Genomic DNA, 7872 nt, shown 5'->3' with positions numbered 1-7872 from the left:
TACAGCTGTCAGACTGCACAATCAAAACTGCTCCCAACAAACATAGAGGTTTACATCAGTGCTGTGACAACTTCTGCTGTTATAACTTGCACATTACTTCTCTCAGTCTATATATACACTAACTTATTGGAAGTTACATGTCTACTTTTTAATGCACAGGTACAATACACAACCTGCACTTTTCAAAATATTCAAAATATTCTAAATATGTAAACATCTTTCAGTATCTTGCTCTGTTTGCACACTACAACCTGGGTTTGTATGTAAAATATGTAAACATTGTCTTTCTGTTCTGTGTGTATTTTTGTTTCTTTTTGCCGCTTATACATCAAATTTCCCCTTGTGGGACATTTAAAGCATTATTCTATTCTATTTGTACGTATTGGATGTTCAAAGGACAGAAAAATATTCAAGTTTTTTGTCAGATTCAGTCGCTTATGTCACACACATGGAAGAGAGCTGGCCACCTCATTTTGAAGTTTCAGACTAACTCCTACCTCCTGAGAGCAAAGCTGGGTTCTGAAAGAGATCAGATCCTACAAATTTAAATCAATCTTGTATGTGTGGTAGGAGGGAGGGGTGGTTAAGTCAGCCTCTTCCTACTTCCTAGTAGCTCAGAACTCCATAGTGTCTATACAAACATGCTGTAGTAAGCAACTACCTCGCACCCCGAATTCAGCTCAAATACATTAAAAATGAAAAAACCAAAAATGCTAATGACCAGAATGCACACACTCAACTTGTTACATATTTGACAACATAGAAAAACAAGACAACAGTCTGAATGTTTTTATTTGATATTATTGTTTTATTTGATATATATGATATTTTGTATATGATATATATCTTAAATAAAGCGCCAAATCACAAGTTTCTTCCCTGTTTGTACTGTAAGGTAAAAACAATACAGTACTACAGAGAAGCCCAACAATCAAATGATCCCCCTTTGAGCAAGCACAAGGCGACAGTGGGGAAGAAAAACTCCCTTCTGACAGGAAGAAACTTCCAACGGAACCAGGCTCAGAAAGGGGCAGCCATCCGCTGCGACTGGTTGGGGGTGATGGAAATGGATTTGGTGCTAAAATTCTGCTTCAAGATTTTAAAAGAAGCAAGGCAGCAGGAAAAAGCCAAAAATGTCATGTAATCATTGCTGCCCTTTAAAGCAGCACGTAAAGGGTTTTGAAAAAGCTTTTAACACTGCTGAAAAAAACCTGGAAATTTTGGACTTTTCTGGAGGACTGGGGAGCCCGAATTTCAAATGACTTATCACAGCCTTGTCAAAAGATGAATCATTTGACATCGCAGCATTTAAGACATTGTCTGAGGAGCCAAACTCCTTGATGAGGGATTTGGCCATTTTCTTAATGAACTGATTCTTGTCATTTATCAGATTTATGGCGGACTCTGTGCTGCTGAGTTCAGGCTGTATCAACTCTGTCAGATGGTTGATGAGAGTGTGTATTTCTCTTGAAGTACTTGTGGCCTTAGCCACAGATTGCATGGTCTTAGACTTACATTTTACAAGAAGTGTCTTAAAGAGCAAAAAGGAGAGGTCAGTGGACATTTCCTTAAAATCAGAAGATGACCTTGACACAACACCCATCTCTAATACTTCAAAGGAATCTTTACGAGAGCCTGAAATGCTCGCAGAGCATTTTTCTGGAGAAACGCTCTTAGGTTCTGCCATTGGAGGTGAGTCGATGGATACCAGAGACCATTTTTCTGGAGAAACGCTCTTAGGTTCTGCCATTGGAGGTGAGTCGATGGATACCAGAGACCATTTTTCTGGAGAAACGCTCTTAGGTTCTGCCATTGGAGGTGAGTCGATGGATACCAGAGACCATTTTTCTGGAGAAACGCTCTTAGGTTCTGCCATTGGAGGTGAGTCGATGGATACCAGAGACCATTTTTCTGGAGAAACGCTCTTAGGTTCTGCCATTGGAGGTGAGTCGATGGATACCAGAGAGCATTTTTCTGGAAAAACGCTCTTAGGTTCTGCCATTGGAGGTGAGTCGATGGATACCAGAGACCATTTTTCTGGAGAAACGCTCTTAGGTTCTGCCATTGGAGGTGAGTCGATGGATACCAGAGACCATTTTTCTGGAGAAACGCTCTTAGGTTCTGCCATTGGAGGTGAGTCGATGGATACCAGAGACCATTTTTCTGGAGAAACGCTCTTAGGTTCTGCCATTGGAGGTGAGTCGATGGATACCAGAGACCATTTTTCTGGAAAAACGCTCTTAGGTTCTGCCATTGGAGGTGAGTCGATGGATACCAGAGACCATTTTTCTGGAGAAACGCTCTTAGGTTCTGCCATTGGAGGTGAGTCGATGGATACCAGAGACCATTTTTCTGGAGAAACGCTCTTAGGTTCTGCCATTGGAGGTGAGTCGATGGATGCCAGAGAGTATTTTTCTTTGTTCTTTGTTGAATCCATTTCACCAAATATCTCATGGATGACGTCAACTACAGCCTGTTCTACAGGGTTTAGAGCTCGGACACTTTCTGTTTCAGCAGTTATTTCACCTTCTTTTGCTACACCTGATCCTTCTGGAAGCTCAATTTCTTCCCCCTCCTGATCTGAATTTTCATACATTGCAGTCACAAATGTTATTTTCTTGGTTTGTGTTAAAAGCGTGAGACGTTTCCTGAGAGAGCGCCGACTGTTCAACATGTGCCAACAAATGAGCATGTCTAAATGTCTGAGGGATATTTATAGCCTCTTGCCTATGTGACGTTGCAGCACATCATAGCCAATCGAATTTCCTTTCAGTGACGTCACGAGCTACGCATGCGCAGACGCCTCACATATATATATATATAAGGTTGACGTCACGCCGCAATGCATTGTGGGGTCTACGAATCAAAACAAACACACTGTGTTGGAAGACGATTACAAGATGCTTAAAAGCAGCTCAAAAGAGAATGGACTGTATAGAGACCGATTTCGTTCAGAGGGGAAGCAGCGGTACTTGCAGAAAATAACGTGCATTGGAAATGTGGAGCCGTATGAAATACGGCCGTGGAGTAGAAACCCTGAAGACCAACTGCTATTGACGTAGCCTGACATATTTTCGTACCTTATCTGTGGAATCAGCGCGTACAAGTCGTCATTCAAACAAAGGTAAGTCAGCTCGAGTACTGCGAGTGAAATGCGTTTGATTTCCCTGCAAACATTCACATTAGTGCAGCATAAATTCATTCATGAGGGGAAATTACAGTGAGAACATGTGGAGGCTGTTAGGTGGATAACATAGTGAGTTCAGTGCATTGATGTGACATTGTCCTGAAGGATTTAGTTATTCTTTATGGTTAAAGAAATTGCAATGATTTATTCATATTTATTATAAATAATTCTAATTATACATCTTGCTTCCATATTTGTATCTTGTGTCACTAAAAATACATTTTATTTTAATTTTATACATTGATTAATGACCTGCAGAATCTCCTTATCATATTAAGGGATTCATAATTGTCACTTTATGCTTTCTCCATCTCTAAAGTGATTACATTACACATTACATACTTTAAGTTCATTTTCTGCAGGCAGGTTTCTGACAGAGAACAGGCAGGTTTAGAATATAACATGCAGCGATGGACACATAAAGAAATGAAAAATTACATGTATGTGCTAACTTTCTAAACACTTTGTTACATTTATGATGAAGTAGATAAAACACATTTATGTCGGCCTTGGCTCATAGTTCTTGTCTTTAAATGAACTTTGTCTGTGTGTGTTTCAGGTCCTGCACTCAAAGACTGAATGAACCAGCATTGCAGCCACGGGTCACAGTGAGCATCACAGGGAAGGTTGAAGCCGCCCACTGCACCTGTAAGGCCGGAGTCGCGGAGACCTGCACCCATGCCACTGCTCTTCTGTTTAATGTAGAAGCAACAGTGTTGATCTGTGGCACAAGGACTGTTACAGATGAACCTGCATACTGGGTTTTGCTGGGTAATGTGACCAAGATACAGTCAGTGGTTGGCCATAACATAGACTTCTCCTCTTCAGCTGCCCAAAAAAGGCTCTTGATCAAAACATAAACAGACCATCCGTATTGAAAGGTAAAAGGAGCCGTGCTCCAAAAAGAAAAATCCCAGCTGCTTTTATAGTTTACAAATGACAAAATGTTTCCATAAAATCATGAGTGTTTACATGATATCACCCACTACTAACATTACTTTATTTACTGTATCTTTTGAAAAAATACCGCTATTTATACAGCAAAAGACTTAAGAATATTTAACAGGAGCAGGTTTCATTTTTCCCTGGTTTTACTACCACACTGTTCACCAAACCTTCACCATCTTATCCAGAAGGGTCACCTCTTCACCCTCACATGGAAGAAGTAATCTGATTGGCATGGTGGTGTGTTTGAAGCAGGTCCCTTGTGTAGCGCTGCAACCCAGTCACGATGTTTCATCCATTTCATTGGCTGGTTTGCTGCAATAATGCCAAATAATTAGCAACTCTATAGATAGAAGGTAGTTCTGCAAAATCACTCAGTAGGATGTTTGTTCTAATTTGCTATGAGCTCAGAGCGCATCGAAAATAAAACTAATAGGCTATAAAGAGTGATATGAACATATTTAGAACTTACCAACTGGATATCAGCTCGTCTCACAGCTGCTATCCAGGCTAGACGCCTTCGTTTGGTAACATCGATACACGAGCTGCCTCATGTTGCTTCCAGGTTGGGAAAGAATGAAAAGACAAACCCTTTTCAAGCTTATTCTCTTGCCGGTCGTGCGATCGAACATTGCAGCCGACCACACAGCAAGAACGAACCATGGCTGTCGTGTGTGCCTTCGCTCCTTTTTCGCTTGTGCTTTGTTTAGACCCCCAAAATCCTTTCCACGCCCACCCCCGTGACATCACGCTCCAAAGCCCTATAAAAGCCCATAACAGGCACTCACAGGCTGTATCCAAATTCAGGGTGTAATTCTTAAACACTTAAAGCTGAAATTCTGCATTGCACATCTTAATTAATCAAACCAAATTACTTATGGACCTGTGTACATGTGCACACATAGTCTGATGGGTGAGTGAAGTTGAACTCATACCAAAGTGACACTATACCTCGTGCTGAGCATGATCCAGGATAAGTGATTTATTTGTCTCCATAAATTTGTGTTTGTTGTGGAAAAACTGAATCTAGACGTTTAGAATTCATGGCGCTGCAGTGCAGTTCTCAGTTATGAACACAGAGGGGCAGTGATGTCATTTCTTTCATCAGTGGCTGATCTGTTCAGAGCAAGAGCCCCAAAAAGTGAGATTTTTTTATATCTTACTCTCCAGATATGTACCGTAGAGATCAATTAACTCGATATGCTTGTGAATGTTCTTTTTAAAGAAATATGACCAATGGTAGAATTAGCAAACAGTGCTACACGGGTTACCGTGTGTCTTGATTTCCATTTAAATTTTTTTAAGCAGGTTTTGTTAAAACATGTTTAGGACCATGCTTTCTTTAGTTTTTGTCCATTACTAATAGTTTGTTTTTGCATTACTTCAGGCCAGTCTTGTTTTTAATTAATTTCAACTGGGCGGCTCAACATATAGACAGCTGATTTTTGAGGGCTAATATATACTTTAAAAAAAAAAAAAAAATTATGGCTTTAAGTTATCTTGATTGTTATGTAACCATTGATAACACATTTTTTAAATTGCTGTGACATAGTTATCACATCTCGAGCACATGGAGTCCGAGGTGCTTTTAAACTACTTTCAGTACAAGGTCGCTTAACTTCATTATGTCTTACTTCTCTCAACAATGTCACATCCACTGGCATACAGTCATCCGGCGCGCGCACACGCACGCAACAAATGTGAGTCGCATTTTTACCCACCTACTTTTCATACTCTGATGTAGATGCAAGTACTTTCAAACAGTACTAAAATGTTCTTTACGTCCCCTCAGTCATCTTTGGGTTTTGTTTTAGTTGTGAAACAACTAATTGCAGTCCATTCTGATACTTTGCTTAATAAAAAGAGGTCGGATGAAAATGAACCTTTAAATTTGTTTGTGGTTTTTTAAAATCAGCTCAATAAAAAAAGGTGGGGGGGTGATATCAGGTGTTTTTATATATATATTAGGATGCAGTGCATGGAGAAACACTGTAAATGAGTTTCCAGTGTTGCGAAAGCTTCCAAACCACCACAATTCCTGGATAATGGAATTTCTTGTGCACTCCAAAGGGGCCACGGGTTTTACTTCTAGGACTTTAATGAATATTTTTGTTTAGCAATCAGCAGTAAAAGGAAAATGCACAGGCTTCTGTCACGTAACGGTCACATATTGTTGTCTTTATTGTATACAGCGTTCAATTAGCAAAAAGCCAATTGAGAGCAATGGCAAACCCTGAAAATGTAAAATGTCATTTTAATTCTGGAGTCACTTCAATGCTCTCTCAAGTGCATCTATAAACAATTAAATGCAACATGCAGTGTCGGCACCTTTACTGTGCTCTGCATATGCTCAGCCCTCAGTGACCCTAAAAACTTCCACTTTGGAGTAATCCCACTTACAGCTGATCATGGAATATCTAGGAAGTGAAGCAGTCGGTGAAACCAAATGATCAACTGATTGTTTAAATGATATTTATTTCACAATTAGCATACTTGACTAATTTCAGCCTCTTACTTTTAAAGATTTTCTGGCCCTTATGAGCCATTACATTTTTTATTACTGGAAAGACGGGTGGTGGTGTATGTGTCCTGACATTTTAGAAACTGTTTAGTCAAGACTGACTCAGGAAGAATGGAAGTAGTTTATTGCGTCCCTGCTCTAATCAAAGCCAACGAGAAAATGAACATCAAATACAGAAATAAATAACATGTTGCTGAAGACTTTGTAATAAGAGCTGGTAGGCTGCCTAACATCGGCATTCAGCAGCTTGCTTCCACGCTGTTGTTGTGCATCTTTCTGGATAAATTAGCAGGAGACAGCTTCTGAGCTTTGCTGGATAAGCAAAGGATGCTTGGCAGGGCTGTGAAGGTTTGTGCAAACGGTTAACAAATCCGTGGTAGGAGAAGCTGAAAGAGACACCTGTGATGCACCGGGATGTTGCTTTGAATCCAGAACATCTTAAAGCTCAGTCATGTTATTTCAATCCGTGGTTGGAAGCAGATAAATCTGTGAGGAGAGCTCAGAATATTTTATGGAAAATTCTGGATTGATCCAAGAAAACCTTAGAATGTGGGGCACGTTTGGTATGTGATATATTTTATACTTTAACATAGCGCTCTGTGCACATGCTCACTCTGCACCACTACAGAGCTTAGATTCTATCTGATTACATGCCTCCCGGAAGGCTTAATGGATTAGTCGACCACAGGAAATTATGCCTTTTTTTTGTTTGTTTTTTCATGTCATCTTGCAAGTAATTCATCCAGCAAATAAGCAACAATATTCAGGTACACGATGCATTCAAAGTAGCTTCAATGTGATGCTTCTTTTGCTGAAAGGTGTACGAAACCGAGATTAATAGGTTAGGGAAGCATGACGAAGGTAGCTCTCCTCACCTGGCTGGAACACAGTTGTGATGAAAACATAATCCGTTCTGGTTTTTCATTTAAAACACGCTGGAAGTGATACATTGTTGCGTGTGGTTTGGGGTTTTTTGTTTGTTTTTTGCCTCATAGTGAACCTATATACCATTTTTTCCATTTGGCACCAAATACAGAAAAAGGAAACCATCACCCTCAGTCTGAGTGGGTCATTTATCAGCAGAAGTTGGCTAATTCCCAAGCTGAAGAAGCACTCGCAAACCAAACATCTCTTCTGAGAGAAGCCTGGCCTACATCCAGGTAGCAGTACCATTGCTAAAAATCAACTTTGTTTAGGAAGGTTCCTGAATGAGTGAAGA

The 7872-nt window shown here is 40.1% G+C and overlaps 1 long non-coding RNA gene across 1 annotated transcript; it reads left to right on the top strand.

The window, feature by feature from the left end:
- The first annotated feature begins 2836 nt into the window (after positions 1-2836).
- On the top strand, positions 2837-6014 carry LOC143413191 (uncharacterized). The gene is made up of 2 exons (XR_013093812.1): positions 2837-3124; positions 3747-6014. It is a non-coding gene; the product is annotated as an uncharacterized LOC143413191 (long non-coding RNA).
- Positions 6015-7872: the final 1858 nt, after the last annotated feature.

The sequence above is a fragment of the Maylandia zebra genome, linkage group LG17 (assembly GCF_041146795.1).
Source record: "Maylandia zebra isolate NMK-2024a linkage group LG17, Mzebra_GT3a, whole genome shotgun sequence".
In the NCBI taxonomy this organism is placed as follows: Eukaryota; Metazoa; Chordata; class Actinopteri; order Cichliformes; family Cichlidae; genus Maylandia; species Maylandia zebra.
The sequence above is the reverse complement of the archived record's forward strand: the minus strand, read 5'-3'. Positions and strand labels throughout refer to the sequence as shown.